Genomic DNA, 16696 nt, shown 5'->3' on the forward strand with positions numbered 1-16696 from the left:
GTCTTGGCTTGCTCCCTGATCATGGAGCACTATAGCTAACACAATGAAGTTAGGAAAAAGTTGAATTTTCACCAGTTTGACTTTGCACAACATGTAAAAGCTTTACCCCTTTAGTAACTTTATACCTACCTCTTTCCGTTGTTGTTGTTACACATTTTTCTATACATTACATCTTCCTGCCTTTCTTCTTTTCTTCCTCCTCCTCCTTCTTGTCTTCTTTGAGAATGTCCTGCAATAAATTTTGGTCATGTTCACCCTCTCCTTCAACTCCTACTTCCAGATCTACCTCTCTTCTCTCTCCATCCAATTTTCTGTCCTTTTGTTATCTTTTGAATGTGTGGCCTTCCACTGGACTCTTAAAATATGTAGGAAAATGTGAACTACCATAGTTCTACAAAATGTGAACTATAAAGTTACAATAATTCTAGCTTAGTGTTCACTGTCACTGGATTTGTAAATTTCTTTACACAGCTTCAAGTTGCTGCCTAATGTCCTTTATTTCAGTGTGTTAGAATCCTTTGTGTGCTAGGGAGTTTAATATCAGTGTTTCTATCCTTTAGCTCTTGCTTTTGCTGAGACTCTTGGAATGCATAGGTTAGCCTAGGTTATGATACCCATAGTTCCTTCAGACCATGCTCAGTCTTCCTTCCTGACCCTGATCTACAGTCCAATCTTTGACATCACTGATTTTTCTCCCCTGCCTACTCATTCCTGCTTTTGAACTCCTCTAAGCCTTTAAGAAAAGCATATTCTCTCTTTTAAAATTCCCTTTGCATGTTTTAAGGTTTTATGCTTTTAACAGTATTTCTATTTTGCTTACATGTCACTTTCTATATTTTTTTCACTTGTTCCTTTAGGTATTTGATCTTAAATAAAAGTGAAATCTTTTCCTATAGGAACTATCATCATATTTCTTATAGGAACCATTTCCAATGGTTTTGGTTTTTTCTTTCAATCAGCCATCTTCTTTCTGTTTCTAGATTTTTGTTTTGTGATTTTGTTATCATTGTGGTTGTTGTTGAAAGCTAGATATTTACATCCAACATTGTGGAAGCTATGTGTCAAAGTTTAAATGTGAATGCCCCTCATAGGCTCATGTGTTTGAATATATTCCCAGATGGTGGCGCTGTGTAGGGGGTATTATAGAAACTGTAGTACATAAGCCCTGACTGACAGGGGCGCACCATTGGGTGGCCTAGTCCTGTTTCTGACCCACTCTCTGCCTCTTGGTTTACTACCACTTTGTGGCCAGACACTTCATGCCCTCACCAGCAGTGACTGAGCCATGCGTGTTGTCATCCCTTACCCACCATTATAAACCAAAATCTCCTAAAGCCATGAGCCGAGATAAACTCTCTTCCCTTTCATTCCTCTTGCAATGCATTTTGTCACAAAAGTAAGGAAAGTAACTGACACACTGCGCAATCACTTTTCCATTCTCTTGGGGTGTGCTTGGGTTTTCTGGCTATTGGTAGGTGTTCCAGTTTATTGATGGGTGTTCCTGTTGGTAGTGGGTGTTCCGGCTGTTGGTGGGTGTTCTGATTTTTGGGTTGCTTGTTCTGTTGTTTTCTAGTCTATTGCTGGTACTTTGGAAATATCTCCCGAGCATATGAAGAGATATTCTAATTTCACCTTCACATGTTTTAGAGTAGCAGGGATGGGGGAAGGTTGCAATGATGTCATGTAAATGTTGCAACAATATTGATTGTTACCTCTGCTTGATTCTAAATAGTAGTCTGGGACTAGAGCAAAAATTGCTGATATGTGAAGTGAGATGTCATTCTGTATATATGTTTCTCATATTGGTTAATGAGTAAAGCCCTGTTGGCCAATAGGAAAGCAAGATAGGTGGGACTAGGAGACAAGGAGGATTCTGGGAGATGTAGTAGAGAGGAGTCAAGATGTAGGACCCTCTCTCCAGTAAGATAAGACCATGTAGAAACATTTAGATTGATAGAAATGGGTTAATATTTAAGACAGAGCTAGACAATAAGAAGCTCTAGCCATTGGCCCACAGCTTTATTCATTAACCAGTAAGAGAGACGTATATACAGAATGACATCTCCCAGATCTGTAGAGGACAGAGTCCTCTTTGCATGCATGCTAGCTCTCTGGAGCTGTGTGTAGCTGCCCCAGGAACAAGTACACAGCTGCCTACCCTGTAGCTAAAAACGGGGAGTAGGTAGTTGATATTGTGCTAAGAGTTAAAACTGATTGGGTATTAGCCAATTTGCAGTCCAAACCTTCCTCTGGAAGTTTCAAGCCATCAATAAATTCCCAAATTTCAAAAACAGTTATGCCAGAAAGATTCATCCAGTGAGATTGCCTTCTACAAGGGGAAAAGATAAACTTTTCAGATGTTTGTTACTTTGCTATCTTCCCAGAATTATTTCAGCTGGCTTTTTGTGATTTCTCAAGCACTACGTATCCTAAAATGTCATTTTCATTTGTTGTGTCTGACAAATATGTAATCCCCCAATATGGTTCTATAAAACTGGGCAGCAGCCTCCATTTGTAACTGCAGTCATTTGTCATTTGATATGGCCTGTACAATGCCACATTGGAATCTATGAAGGGTGATTTGTTCATCTCTAACTCCGTAGTGTCTGATCTAAGATGTAAGATGGTCTGTGTAGTGGACAAACGCTCTCACACCAGGGTTCCTGGTTCTTAGTATCTACTCTCTATTCCAAGTTAGTTAAGTATTGATTCAGTGCCGGGAAGCCATTTACTCTAATCCCTTCAGGGCATTCTCAGGTATACAAGGATTGTTATTGATTCAACTTTCCAAGAAAAAGACAAAAAACAGATGACCCATGATCTGCAAGTTTCCAAGATACACACACACATTAACCTTATACTTCCATTCCCCTTTTCAATGGTCACTTTAACAAACTAGTTAGCTAACTATCCCCTGAACTTTCTACCATCAAGTGAATGAAATGAAGGAATGCAATATCCATCCTCAATAGTATTGTTCTAACTAAGCATTCATTCATGCCTATGGCAAAGGTTGGGGCTATTAATTGAAGGATCACTTTGACCCTAATGTTAGGAATGTTCTACTTGGAAGCTGTTATGAAAACAAAGACTATAAGGGAGTACTCAGGTAGTGGAAACAAAAAGAAGGTCTCCTGGGGTTGGTAACCTGAGCCAAGTAATAAGGACAAACCAATGACACTCTAAGCCTAGGAAGTATCTGGGCTACAACAGAAGAGGCTAGTCTAACAAGGGAAAGAGCTGCAAATAGTTTGGATTCACCAGACAGGAAGTGCAGAACAAGAAATGGTAGCTATCACACCAAGGAAGAAAGCTGGGCCTCAGAGGGGTTGAAACGGTGGCTCTGCCCTTTATTCTCTAGAATGTACAGCCCAGACTCATTGGGGATACAATCTTTGTTTTGTTTCAGCCCCTGTGTATCTAAATGGATTATAGGGCTTTCTTTTAACCTTAGTATCTCTGAAGTCATGGGCTTAATGTGCCATCTATTTGATGGTTTATAAGAATGAACACTAAACTAAATAAAAGATAACTGTTGAATGTTCTTCTGTGAAGTGCTTAACACGCTTACACTTAGCACTCTGTGCTTTGGTGGTATTTATTTCAACCATGAAGAGATATTGAAGACTGAATAGTGGTGCCACATGAGTGTACTGGAATGATAGCAAACCATATAGCCCTGGTGGTGACTATGACCTGGAGGAAGGTAAGGCTGTGCCGAGGAGACTAGTTAAATAGAGAACTCTCGTTACCTAGGCAAGGCAGGACAACACTTGCCAATTCCAGAGGCTAGTCTGGGTACCAGAATTCAGACATTACCTGATAAAGTCATTGTCCTCTAAAAAGTTTATATTGTGGTAAGGAGAATCATGCACAATAAGAAAAACAAGTTTTCAACCATAAGTAAAAAAATAAATAAATAAGAAAATTAAAGTGTGACAGAAAGAGGTGGGTGGCTATACAGGGTACACAGCTAAAGGTTGGTAGTGGTAATTTCTTAAATTAGGATGAAACTAAGCCTCTGTGAGGAAAAGACACTGAGACTTCAACAGTGACTTGGAAATAGTTATGGATTGGAAAGAATGAAGCAGTTAGAGGTCACAGATATTTAAAAAATAAAATGTGATGGTGTGAAATATTGACTAGGTAAAACAGGAGGAAGGACCAAGGACTGCCTAATCAAAAACCTTCATTAGGACTTCAGACCCCATTGACCAACATAGCTGGGGCCCCCTTCAGCTTGTACATATCCTGCTCCCAATTTCATTCTGATCTCCATTAATCAGCCAGATAGCTCTGCTAGGTGTTTGAATAGTATAGCTATTCTCTTTTTGGAAAATGTACGGTTCATAGCTATTCTCTTTTTGGAAAATGTACTGTTCATCATTCTTTGGTTCAATGCCAAAAAACCCTTTCTCCATATTTTTCCCTCAAGTGGATCAATGGCCCATTCAGTTATCAAGTGCACTCTGGTATTGCCCCATTTAAAATGTGTTCTTAAAAACCATGGACAAAGCTTTGGAATTGGTGAGTTTACATGAAAACTTGTGGCCAAAACTCTGCTGATTTCATTCCAAATGAATTAATAAAAGCCCTAAGGTTTTGCTTAATGCAGTTTTATGCTAAACATATTCAATTTTATGTTGGAGTGACGGCTTCTTTTAGCAGTTTTGGAAACTGCGTACAGGAAGCATTTAATTATGAATGCCATAATTTGCTCAGTTGATGTCTCTCTTTCATCTATACACCATAGATAATTTCCCCTAAATAAATGGAACCATGAAAATAATACTTAAAATGGAAAAACAAAAGTGTATTTGCTTGATAGAAACCAAATAGTGAATAGTGAAAACTAACTGCCCTCGTGACAAATAGGAGTTTCTTAAATTCAAATAGACAGATTATTATCTGTTCACTTAGGAACGCTTCCTGGACAAGAATTAGCTCTTATGTTTTTATAAATGTTTTGGGGGTTTTGTTTTGAGTGGAAAGCTGATTTAAAGTAACACTAAAACTACTCATTTGTGTATTTTTAACAATTTCCAGAAAACCATTATATAACAGGATACAACCAGCAGCACTTGGTTTTATATATGAGGAATTAGTTACAGGTATACATTTCATTCTGTTCCCTAAGCTGGGTTTTATTCCAAGGACAGAGAGGACAGAGCTCATTGATTCAAGTGGGCCCCTTAATGGAAACAATAAGAAAGTGGAGAATATTTGTAAATTTCAGCCTTCTTTTCATTATGGAAGTTGCATTTAAAATATTTTCTACTACTTACAGCAATTACAGCATGAAATTACAAAGTAAAGTTTTATTTAAATTTGGAATAAAAACTAAATTGTATTTTTATGACATCTCTTGTTATAACATTACCAAAATGTGGACCGTTCTATGATTACTATCTGTCTCTGACGATTCAAGATTCTGAGTCAGGCAGTAGGCCCAGGAACTACAGGGGCAAAGTCCGTGTAATGAACATGACAGATGAGGACAAGGTGCCATAGTCACAGCAACAAAATCAATTGCTTTAGATGTCGGTGCAACTGAGAACATGTCTAGTTTGATTTTCAATCCACCAAGATTCTCACTTGCACTTATACAGTAAAGTAGATAAGACCTGACCAGAGAGAGAGATAAGTAACTGCTTAACAGCCCAGGGCTTCCCGACCCTCCTGTCAAATGCAGAACACTTACCCTGCTATTTCCTCCCAGATTTCTGGAGGTATAGAGATAGACTAAGCTGCATTTGACATGACAAATACCAAGGCTGCTCCCTGTAGAGATTCAACATAACCTTAAAATATATCTTTCTCAGTTCACTTTTGCAAGTAGCCAAATTTTTATTCTTAATTTGTTCTTTGAGAATTTCATACACATGTATATGTATTTTTATGTATTGAAATATGATCATACGCACTCCTAGTTTCCCCTCTTCAATTCCTCTTGGGTTTTCCTCATAGCATGCCCCTTTCTAACTTCATGTCCTCTTCTTTTGCCTTTTGTAATAACTCACTGAGTAGACTTGGTGCTGCCCTTATGCATAGGTCTGAGGCCAACACTGGAGAGGGCAAGGAACCAGTGTGCCCACTCTCAAAGAAGAGTAGTCGTCAGTACCAACTGCCAGTAGCTCTGCAGTTAAGGGTGAGCTGGTGTGATCTGGACAGCTTTTCACACCACCCATCCTCATCCTCCAGCTTCCATGCTCTTTGGGCTCCCTCTTCCACGTGTCTCTGTGCCTTGGTGGACAACTGTGTCTGGTGTAGAGCTGACACGCACAGCCACACATTTTCAGCACGTTCACCAGTTACAACTATCTTCATTGACTACGGCTGGCTGATTCTCTGACCAAGATTGACAGCAGTCCAGGTCCCCAGGCAGAGGCATTGAAAATGTAGAGATCAGTATGATAACATGACCATTTAGTGAAATGGCGACAGCAGGTTCCGCCTATGACATGGCTTCTGACTAGGTTTACAGTACTAGGCATGAATTCCCTACCGCGGTACAGGTGTTGAGGTAAGATTGGCATAGATGGCTTTCAAGGGCAAATTATTTGTCTGTCCCAATGTCTGTTTTTCAAGCCTGCTGAACCATACTGTTAGTACCTTTGGAAGGAACCACGCTTGGCGTCAAAGGACTTGAGTTTGTGCCCACTTCTGCAGATTCGTTTGTTTAAGTCACTACTTGTGACACCATCAGACAGTCTTCCGTGCCCTGCCCCAGCAATGAAGCAATGGGGACTTAGTCTTCTCACGCTATCTAAACCCTCCTGTACCTCCATTTGTCTTTCCTCTGCTAGCAGTACCTATCACTCATTTCCTCCTAAATTCAACCTATCCTCCGGTGCTTAATTTCCCCATCCAAGTGGTCTCATCATCCTCCAAGCACTCAAAACCTCCTTAGCAATGCACAGGCGGCTCTGGCATTGGTCCTGTCTCCCAGCTATAAGCCTCTCTAGAGGATGGCTGTGCTTGATTCCTCTTTGTCTTGCCATTGCCTCAGGGTGACACATGTATTTGTTGAAGGATTGGCTGAATTAGTATTAAAGAACTTTTGTTACCTGACTGATAAGATAGGGGAAATGGTGCCCATTCCACAGACTGTCTTCAGTTTTACACACACTAAATATTGTCAGTGGATAGCCTTTATAAACTATGGTGTTCTGTCATGACCTTTAATATCATATGGAAGGAACTAAAACAGTATCAAATTATCCTTAATTTAGAGTCAAAAGAGAAAATAAGAGAACCCAAGGGAAGTGTTCAGCAATAAGAACACTCGGTGCCCTTGCAGAAGACAAATTCAGTTCCCAGCACCTACTTTAGATGAATCACAACCTGTCACCCCACCTCCAGGGGTATCATGGTCCCTTCTGACATCTGACACCCAACACACCAACACACACACACACACACACACGCGCGCGCGCGCGCAAACACACATACACACACCACACAAATAAAAAGAGAGAAAAGAAAACAAATATTAGATGAATTATATGGAAAACTCATTGCTTGAACAATTGAAAGCAGAGTTTCCATCCCTGAATCAGTCTTACTAGATGGGTTAGAATACTAAGAGTTGATAGTGGTTGTTTTTACTCTCTGTCTCTATCAGAGACTTAAATTATCCAGTCTACCTTTTGCCTGTGGGTTTTTACATTTCTCTATTTCTGTGTGGCTTAGGTGGCTGGACCGTGGAGTCCTCATCTTCTCCTTTTCTTGCTCCTCCATCTCCTTTTCTTCTAGATTTCTTCTTCTATTTATTCTCTCTGCCTGCCAACTCTGCCTATCTTTTCTCTTGCCTCCCTGTTGGCTATTCAGCTCTTTAACTGACCAATCAGGTGACACAGCTTCAGGGATTTAAATAAATGCAACATCAAATAATGCAACACATCTTTGCATCATTAAACAAATGTTCCACAGCATAAAAAATAAATAAATAAAGTAGTATTCCTCACTAGAGAATAATGTTCTCTTCGGTGGTGAGACTACATCTGATTGCTACTGACTTGGAAATCAGATGCTTTTAATTCTGTGACTGTGAAGCCATGAAACTCACAGTTATGCTCACGCTTCCCACTTGTCCTCAAAGTGTTAATGAAGTACTGGATGGACCTATGAATGCACATCATCACAAAGGCGGGCTGAGAAAGGTTGAAACTAATCAGACAATTCACTAAACCTTTTGGTGGGGGCTGTTGGGAGGCAGCATTGTCCATAAGCAACACAGTACCTAGCTTACTGCCTGTCATGCATCAGATATACCCATGATACCCAACATGACTGGATGTGGCAGTAAAGATTCACATGGTTTGGGTTGTCCCTTTCAAAATAAAAGCTAAAGATTTAAACCATGACAAATTAATATGTTTGACTCTGTTGCCTACTTGAAAATGGGATCTAACTGGAGCAGCAAGCACAGGGTTCTCCAGGGGTCTGCACCAGATCCTCTGCATATTTATTATAGTTTTCAGTTGAGTACTTTTATGGGACTCCCGAATGTGTGAATGAGTTGGTCTCTGATTCTTGTACCTTCTCTTGGGTTCTTTTCCTTCTGTTTATTTGCCTTGTCCAACTTCAATATGATGGCTTTTATTTTATTTTGTTATAACAAATGGTCTCTGGATTTTGTAGTAGTATATAAAACTAATCAAAAAATCCAAACTGTGACAAATGATGAGATACAAAATGCAATACTCCTTACGTGGCCTGTATTGTTCAATCACTCTCCAAGCAGGAACTAGCACAGGTGTCCAGTGATGGTACAATCAGAGAACTGCTCCTGAGCATTTGCCATAGGTCTATAATTTGGAGGAGGTATTTAACCTGTCTAGTTTTATTTCACATCTACGAAATGGAAAACATCATGAGACCCAAATAAGATAACGAATGCAAACATTCAATAAATATAGCTACCATTTCCTGTATATTGGGGACTTCACAAAGCAGATGTACTTCCTGTTCTCATGTAAAGACCATTAACAATGGAAGCAGTGGTTTCCTTACCTTTAAAATAGGGGACTGGCATCACAGGGGTGTTTGGTTGATCAAATGAAATTAAAAGTCTAAGGGAACATGATAGAATTCTATGAAAAGTGGGGCATTAAGAGGGACATAGAATTTCTTAGGTGAGAAGGAGTTTGAATGCACTGGTCAATTTCAGCTCCTTCTGAATCCCCTTACAAGTGACCAACAGATACAAAATAAGGAAGAAAAAATAACCTGTGTCAGCATGAGAAATTAGGAATGGGTAATATTCGAAGTTTCTGAAAGCTAAAAGAGAAAGTGATCAGGGTTGAAGATAGGTAAGATGTGTGCCTCAGTGTGTGGAAAGTACTAATGGAAGTAGCCCCTGGGGACATGGAAGGCTGAGGGTGGGGACAATGTGAGATGTCAGTGGATCCTACAGGTCCCACTGGGAAGCATGCAGGTTGCCCAAGATCAGCAAGAGAGGATCCTGTAACATGCTCACTTCTGGCTTACACTTAAGGGAGGCATTGTCACAGTCAGTTTCTAATGAGGACAACTGTGACAAATAAAGAATGAGGACACTGCCCCAGTTCACTCCTGGCTGCTCATTCAAATGTAGAAAAGAAACAAGAGAATGTAGGGAAAACTCTTCTGACCGTTCTGTCCTCTCTTAACTCACCATTGGTAGGCCAGCGATTCTGAGCTGTCAGCATGCATCAGAATCATGTGGGGATCTGTGCAAACAGGTTGCCAGACCCCCTTTCACAGATGCTAGAGCAGGATCCAAAAGTTCTCATTTGCGGTGAGTATCCAGGAGATGCTAATGATGCTGAGCTAAGGACCACCCTGCGAGAGAATTTCACCAGATGTGCACTATATGGCATCACTGCTGCATGAAACTATTTAGAATGGGGTTTAAGTTAATAAGACAAAATTGTCAAATGGTGTTGTATCAGTTACATTTTAAATGGACAAGATCAACATTGTCTATGGGTACCTCACTGAACAGCACAGGTACAGTATGTTTCATCATTATAGAACATCCTATTGCAGGAAGTATCTTTGTTACTTGATGTCCCATGAATTGCACATGTGGCAGAATACTAGACAAAACAATTTCCAAAAACCAATAATCAATCCATTCTACCATCTATCAAATAAAGTAACTCTTAACAAAAATGAGTTTCCAAAAATTCAAATGTCAAATGGACATCAACAGTCTTCAGAAGACTTGGACCATATTAAATCAGAATAAGCAGTTATATAGAGTTAAAATATAAGATAATAAAGGATTCATGTATTTGTACAATGTTCATATCAAATTCAAAAGTACAGCAGATGCAAAAAATTTGTTGGATTTTCAGAAACCTAAATTTGTAAAGTAGACAAAAGGAGACAAAATTTTGGAGGCCAAGAGAGGACTGATACCTGTGAGTTTGGGACCAACTTAGTGAGTTTCAGGCTAGCCTATGGGATCCTTATGCTACTGAGGTCCTGCCTCCTTAAAAAAAGATAGGAAGCAAATTATTTTCAGATGTGATCAAAGGATAAAATTCTCAAGAATGATCAAGAAAAGTGTTAGATATAAAAGTGTTGGAATGTAAAATCAAAACTGTAAGATAGAAAGTATATTTGAAAGTGATTCATCTAAGACCCCAGACTAAGATTGCTCTTAATTGGGAAATGGGGTATGAACATGGATGAGGAGTCTGGGAATAGGGGTAACACATATGCACATTTTCTTATTTTAGGAATGCAACAATATAGCAGACAGAAGCTTACATGTCCCATTCAGATGCTTCCTGAAACTTACTGCCGAGTAACCTGGGTGGGTAGTTACATTCCTTTTATGTAAAGTGGGAATACTATGAGTTCCCCAAATTTGTGCAGGAATGAAATCATTTAAAAGTACTTCCAATCACTCAATAAACATTAGCTATTAACTTGAAAGGGAGAAATTAAATGGTGCTCTTGATGGAAATAGAGAAATGGGCTTGAACATGATTAAATAAACATACAAGTATATTCTCCAAATAATTTTAAGAGGCCACATGTACTCCACAAATTACTTGCCTATTTTTATAATTGCTACTCTAAAGCCATCAAAACAAACATGCTTGCATTTTAGGTGATATTTAAAGTTTATATAAAAACTACGAAAGGGACTAGCAAGAAAACCAAAGGTTAAGGAACACTGGCTTGGCAGCCTTTGTTTGATCCTTAGAATCCATGTAAAGGTAGAAAGAGAACAGGAAGTTGTCCTCTGACCTTCACGTATGTACTGATGCATGTGTATCCTCCCCACAAACATACATAATAGTAATAATAAAATGAGAGTGATCCCAGTTTAATTGAGATTGCATGTACATAGAAAACAAAATAGGAAAAAGCATGTGAATGTATTATTAATTGTAGTAATTACTGCTAGGTGATAGAATTATATAAATCTTTTTTCTTCTTTTCACTATTTTTACTGATAATGATAATGAAAAGGGTCAGATGCAATGCCAGACCTGCACTTACACTGCTGTGAGTCACTAACGTAAGTTCCTGGCACTATTTTCTACTTTCCCTTGCTCACCTCTAGCCAGATCGCCTCTTGTTACTTTGCCAATGCATTAAGCATTCAAACCTTCATACTTGTGGTTGCCTTTGCTTGGGAATATCTAGTCCCAGGAAGCCACATGGCAGAGTCCAGCATCTTCATGACAAGTGAACTTCAGCATCCAGCATCTTCACAAGTGAAGTTCGTCCTAGTAATGTTTCATTTCATGGTTTTCTAGATGGAGCCTTCATGGATTACCCTGTTGAGAGAGCAGTATGGAGGCTTTTGAAGCCGTTCGGCAGAAAAGTAATGTGTGAGAGTTAGGAAGATCATGGGTATATTTCAGAGGCAGAACCACTGGGACCAATGACAAGATTGGTTATGTGGTGAGAGAGAAAAGTTAGCACGAAAATGTCCAGGAGCCTGGAGGTAGAAATGCAGAGTTTGGAGTAGAAATCAGACTAAAGAGGGAAATTTGGCCATTGCCATTCCTTGGGTGATGGGTAAGCCCAAGACAGAAGGAAACATGTCTTAGTATGCCGGGCCAAAGGACTCTCTCTTGGAGACAAGAGGAGGAATAAGCAAAACGTGCTATATGAGAAAATCAGAAGAGTGTGGCCATTGGGGATTAATGAAAGTGTCTCATCTAGGGTGATGGGCTGTGTTAGATGTGCAGCAGGTGTGTAGATTGGAGGAAGAATGGGAACATCCATTTCAGCAATGTGAGCAGTTTGCCAGCACAAGGAGAGATATGTCAGTGGAGAAACATGGATCCAAAGACCATTTGGATAGTGGGAGAGAAATCAGAATTAGCTACTGGCAGAACTGGAACATTGATTTCCATATTTTCTTACTTTAAGTTAATATTTTATTTTCTGCAGTAAAGTGGTAGAAATTGCCATTTGATTGCATTTCATTTTTCCCTATCTATGGAAAATTGCATGATGCCCCCAACCTGAAAATTTCTATGCAGTATTTTGCTAAATGAGTATTCCATTTGCTAGTGTCATGGAGAAAATGGAGTTCTGTAGCTGCCACCATGATGAAGAACCTAAGCAAACCCACACATTCTGCATTCCCCTTACCCTGGCTGCTATTTTTGTAATGTCTTTTTTAATTGGCTGAGGAGCATGTGAAAGATAGCAATAAAAAGAAATCCATTTTTCGAAGCCATCTTACATAGATTTAAAGCACATCTAGTTCTGTCCGGATCAAATGGAAACATTAGCTGAGTTAAGTATCATTCACTGTTGCCATGACTACAGGGCCAAACCCTTATAGAAGACTTTTACTTTACATTCAGTTTTCTTACCATAGCAACAGCCGTGTTGATTTAAAATGTAACTTGCTAGATAAAATTTATCTTTAAAATTTTCGTGCATCTTCTGTGGTGTGTCCTGTCAATAGAATTAGTCTTTAGATGACTCTCTGACTCCCGTGCTCTTTTGAGATGAGACATCTCTTGGGATGTATGTGAGAAAATCTAGGCTGCTCATTGCTTACAGGAATAGCAAGCTAACAGGACACATTTGCATCATTTGCATGCATTGCATCCCCAGAGCTTCAATTGAGGATATTTAAGTAATTCACGTTCAAATCCAAGGTATGTCCTTTGAAACCTGAATTAGAATGATTATTCATTTCAGAGTAATTAAAAACAATTTCCATCCTTTGATATTGAAAAATTACTTCCTTTTTATTTAAAGATAATACTTTGTTTTATGTTTTGTTTCACCACAATAATAGTTCTTTCTCACTCTCTCTCTCTCTCTCTCTCCTTCTCTCTCTCTCTCCCTCCCTCAGCATTCATAACCAGTTGGTATAGGATAAAAATAGGAAGTTTTTAAAATAAGTTAAACCAAAGAGCCAACACTTGAAAACAACAGGCTTGAGTTAAAGGGCTCTTCCCTCCTTCCTCACGATGCAATGTCTTCTCTCTGTGAGGATGCACAGTTCGTGTGGCTGTAGCATTACAAAGAAATACATTTTGGCGGCGAGGGAAAACAGAACCTCTTGGTTCCAAATGCAGTTCTCCACTGCAGGCCACTTACCCATCTGGCTCTCTGTAGCTGTGGGAAACACTCCTAGCACAGAGCATCCTTTGAAATTTCTAACCCCCTAGGGGGGCAGCCATAGATGAGAAACTGCCCCTATGAGCTTGGCTTTACAGGAAGAATAAAGAGGTTAGTGGTTGAGGGTACCAGAGGAAAGCGCGTGGGAAGGGTGAGAGCAGCTAGCTTCCTGTACCGCAACAGGAGCTTCTTTCAATGCAAAACACATGCCAAGATAGATCAGGCACTGTACCAAGAAGATACAATAATTTAGTAATACAGTCTGCCCAGGCAGCTGAGCGGCTGGAAATGAAGGAGCTTTGGGATTTCCTATAAATGGTGGGGAAATTGGCTGATAGCCTTTCTCCTATATCGAGCAAAGGGAGCAAGAGAAAAGATTATAAATGTTTGGAATCAGAGCCAAACTGCATAGTCTATTCTGGTCCAGGAGCTGCCAGGAATCCAGCATCCTCCAGCTCCTGCATTAAATGCAGATTTTGGCAGAGAGTGGGACGGATAGACCAAGAAACAACAGAGCTTGCCTGCATGTGCTTTCAGAAAAGCAGCTATTGATCTTAAATTGTTTGCAGGGGAGAATGGTATCACCACCTTACCTGACGCCATTAGCATCAGGCATCTCTCTTTGGGCTGATTACACAGTCAGAATAAATACCCACAGGTCATTGCTGATGCCTGGAGAGGAGCTCATGGGATGATTTTTCAAACCAGTGATACTCACATAGGAGCTCTGCAGACAACCTAGGATGCTGAAGCCATAGGAAGTTCTGGGTATGCTGCATGCAGACACAAAGCCTTGAAAATGTAATGAGGAAATCAGACTTATATCCCAGAGCAGGTCCTCTGTTGACTATCTATGTGATTCCTTTCCAGTACCCATATCTTATCACCCGCTTCAGAAGCTTAGGTGAGGGTTAAATGAGACAGGATCACCTGGAACATACAAGGCATGTGTGTCTGCACCTCCTACAGAATCTTAGCCTCTGCAATCATTGCAAAAAATTCCTTTGTAAGGAATTGGAGTTTATTTACATATTGTCGAATACTTTTGGAAATGTTAGTTCAGTTTTTACCTTGAGGAATGAAAGCAATGTTGTAAATCCTAAGTAGCTGCCTCAATGGCTCATTGATCACCCTCTGTCCTGAGATGTAAGGCAGCTGGAAAGAAACTCAGCACCTGGATAAAATTCAGAACTCTAGTTAGAACACCTGAGCTGGGCTCATACAAGTTTACATGATAGTTGAAAAGCATGGGTGACACTTTCCTAATCTGTGATAAACCCCGACGTCTCTAAGAAGCTTGTTGGGAGATGTAGACCAGGAGTCTTCAATCCAGACGAGTTCACCTAAGATTTATGGGAAAAAAAGACACTCAAATAACAATTCTGTATGATGATCTTTTTTAACTAATTATCATATGGTAGTTAGTACTTTTTAAGGATTACTAAAACACCTCAAATTTATTTTTTGCTTTCCATGAAAACTATATTTTTGGGGAATCATATTTTAAAAGAATTTATGTGGTTCTCGTCTACAGTTGAAGTCATGCTCCTCTTCATCTGAATACTCTTAGAATAATTCATTGATGTGCATTACCTCATATGTCACAAGGTACAAACATACATGACAAATCAACTTATTAATAAGCCCACATTTTAGTGAAGTACAGAGTTATAATAAAAACATATCGGTTCCACTGAAAATGATTTTGAATGAAATTTTATCAATGTGCATTTTATAATGCACATATTTTACTTCAAAGTACTAGATCCAACTAGGTAAAACCTTTCTGCAGTACACACACACACAAGTGCAGTCTGTTCAGGATAGGAAGACTCTCGGTTCAGGATCATTATGAGATTATCGAGGTTTGAATTACCTGGAAAATATGAAAACTCTAAGCATGTATGCATTTAAAATTATGTGGCTATAATTATAGTCATATAGTACATTTGTATTTATACATATTTTGTAGCACGTTCAGAAAATTATCCTGTGTTCTAAGAGTAGGAGATTTCAGATTTCTATAGTCAAGAAAAGATTTGAACAGGTCATTCAATAAACTGAATCTGATAAAATGCGTAAAGCTTTGTATCCAACAACTGAGAACATACAGTATGGTTTTGTTTGCCTGAGATAGTCTTGCAGAACCCAGGTTGACCTCAGACTTGCTTTGCAGCCAAGGACAGCCCTGAAGTCCTTGATTCTCTTGCCTGTACCTCCTACCTGCTAGAATTACAGGCATAATCAGCCTCACCTGGCCTGAGGGTGAAACTTACCTCATCAAACATAAAATCATAAAAATTGATTTTGTCTATGTTATAAGCCCAGGGATAGCACCACCCAGAATGGGCTGGGCCCTCCTTCCATGAATCACTAATTAAGAAAATGCCTTATGGACAGATCTTATGGAGACATTTTCTCAATTGAGGTTTGCTGCTTTCAAATGACTCTAGCTTATGTTAAGTTGACATGAAAACCAGCCAGGACACCCACATCTATAACCCCAGAACTAGTGTGGTGGGGTAGGAAGAGAAGAAGATTAAGGCAAAATTCAGTTAAGTATGTAGTAAGTTCAAGGCCAGCCCTAGGGTACCTGAGACCCTATTTCCAAGAAGCAAAGTTCAAAATAAAAGGTACAAATATGCCATGTTAGGAATGAGAAAGGATGTAGCTACAAATTATTAGGAAAGGATTCACAAGGTGAGAAAAGAAATGAGCAAGTTCACACCAGTGAATTTAACACTGAAGACAATGGTCAAATTCTAAAGAGTTATAACAAAGGCATCAAAATATATACAAGCATCAAAATGGTCCTACAATTATAAAATAGAATAGATAATTTAAAGTCTCCCCACCAAAATAAATAAAAAATAGAGGCCAGATGATTTCAAAGGTAAATATAAATGATTGGGTTTTAAAATACTCTGCAGAAAGCTGGAGAAATTCCTCAACTGAATTGGTAAGGCTAAAGTGATCATAACAAAATTGAAATTAGTGTATGAAAAGATGACAGGAAGCCTATTTTATGCATAAATATGGATGCAAAAAAAAGTAAGAGAACCTGCTAACCCAAATATGGAAGAATATCGAGAAAACCATC

At 39.3% G+C, this 16696-nt stretch overlaps 1 protein-coding gene across 1 annotated transcript in view; it reads left to right on the forward strand.

The window, feature by feature from the left end:
- Anks1b (ankyrin repeat and sterile alpha motif domain containing 1B) overlaps positions 1-16696 on the forward strand; it is an 878091-nt gene that overhangs the window by 435491 nt on the left and 425904 nt on the right. The window lies entirely within an intron of this gene.

Source organism: Phodopus roborovskii, unplaced genomic scaffold (assembly GCF_943737965.1).
Source record: "Phodopus roborovskii unplaced genomic scaffold, PHOROB, whole genome shotgun sequence".
Classification (NCBI taxonomy): Eukaryota; Metazoa; Chordata; class Mammalia; order Rodentia; family Cricetidae; genus Phodopus; species Phodopus roborovskii.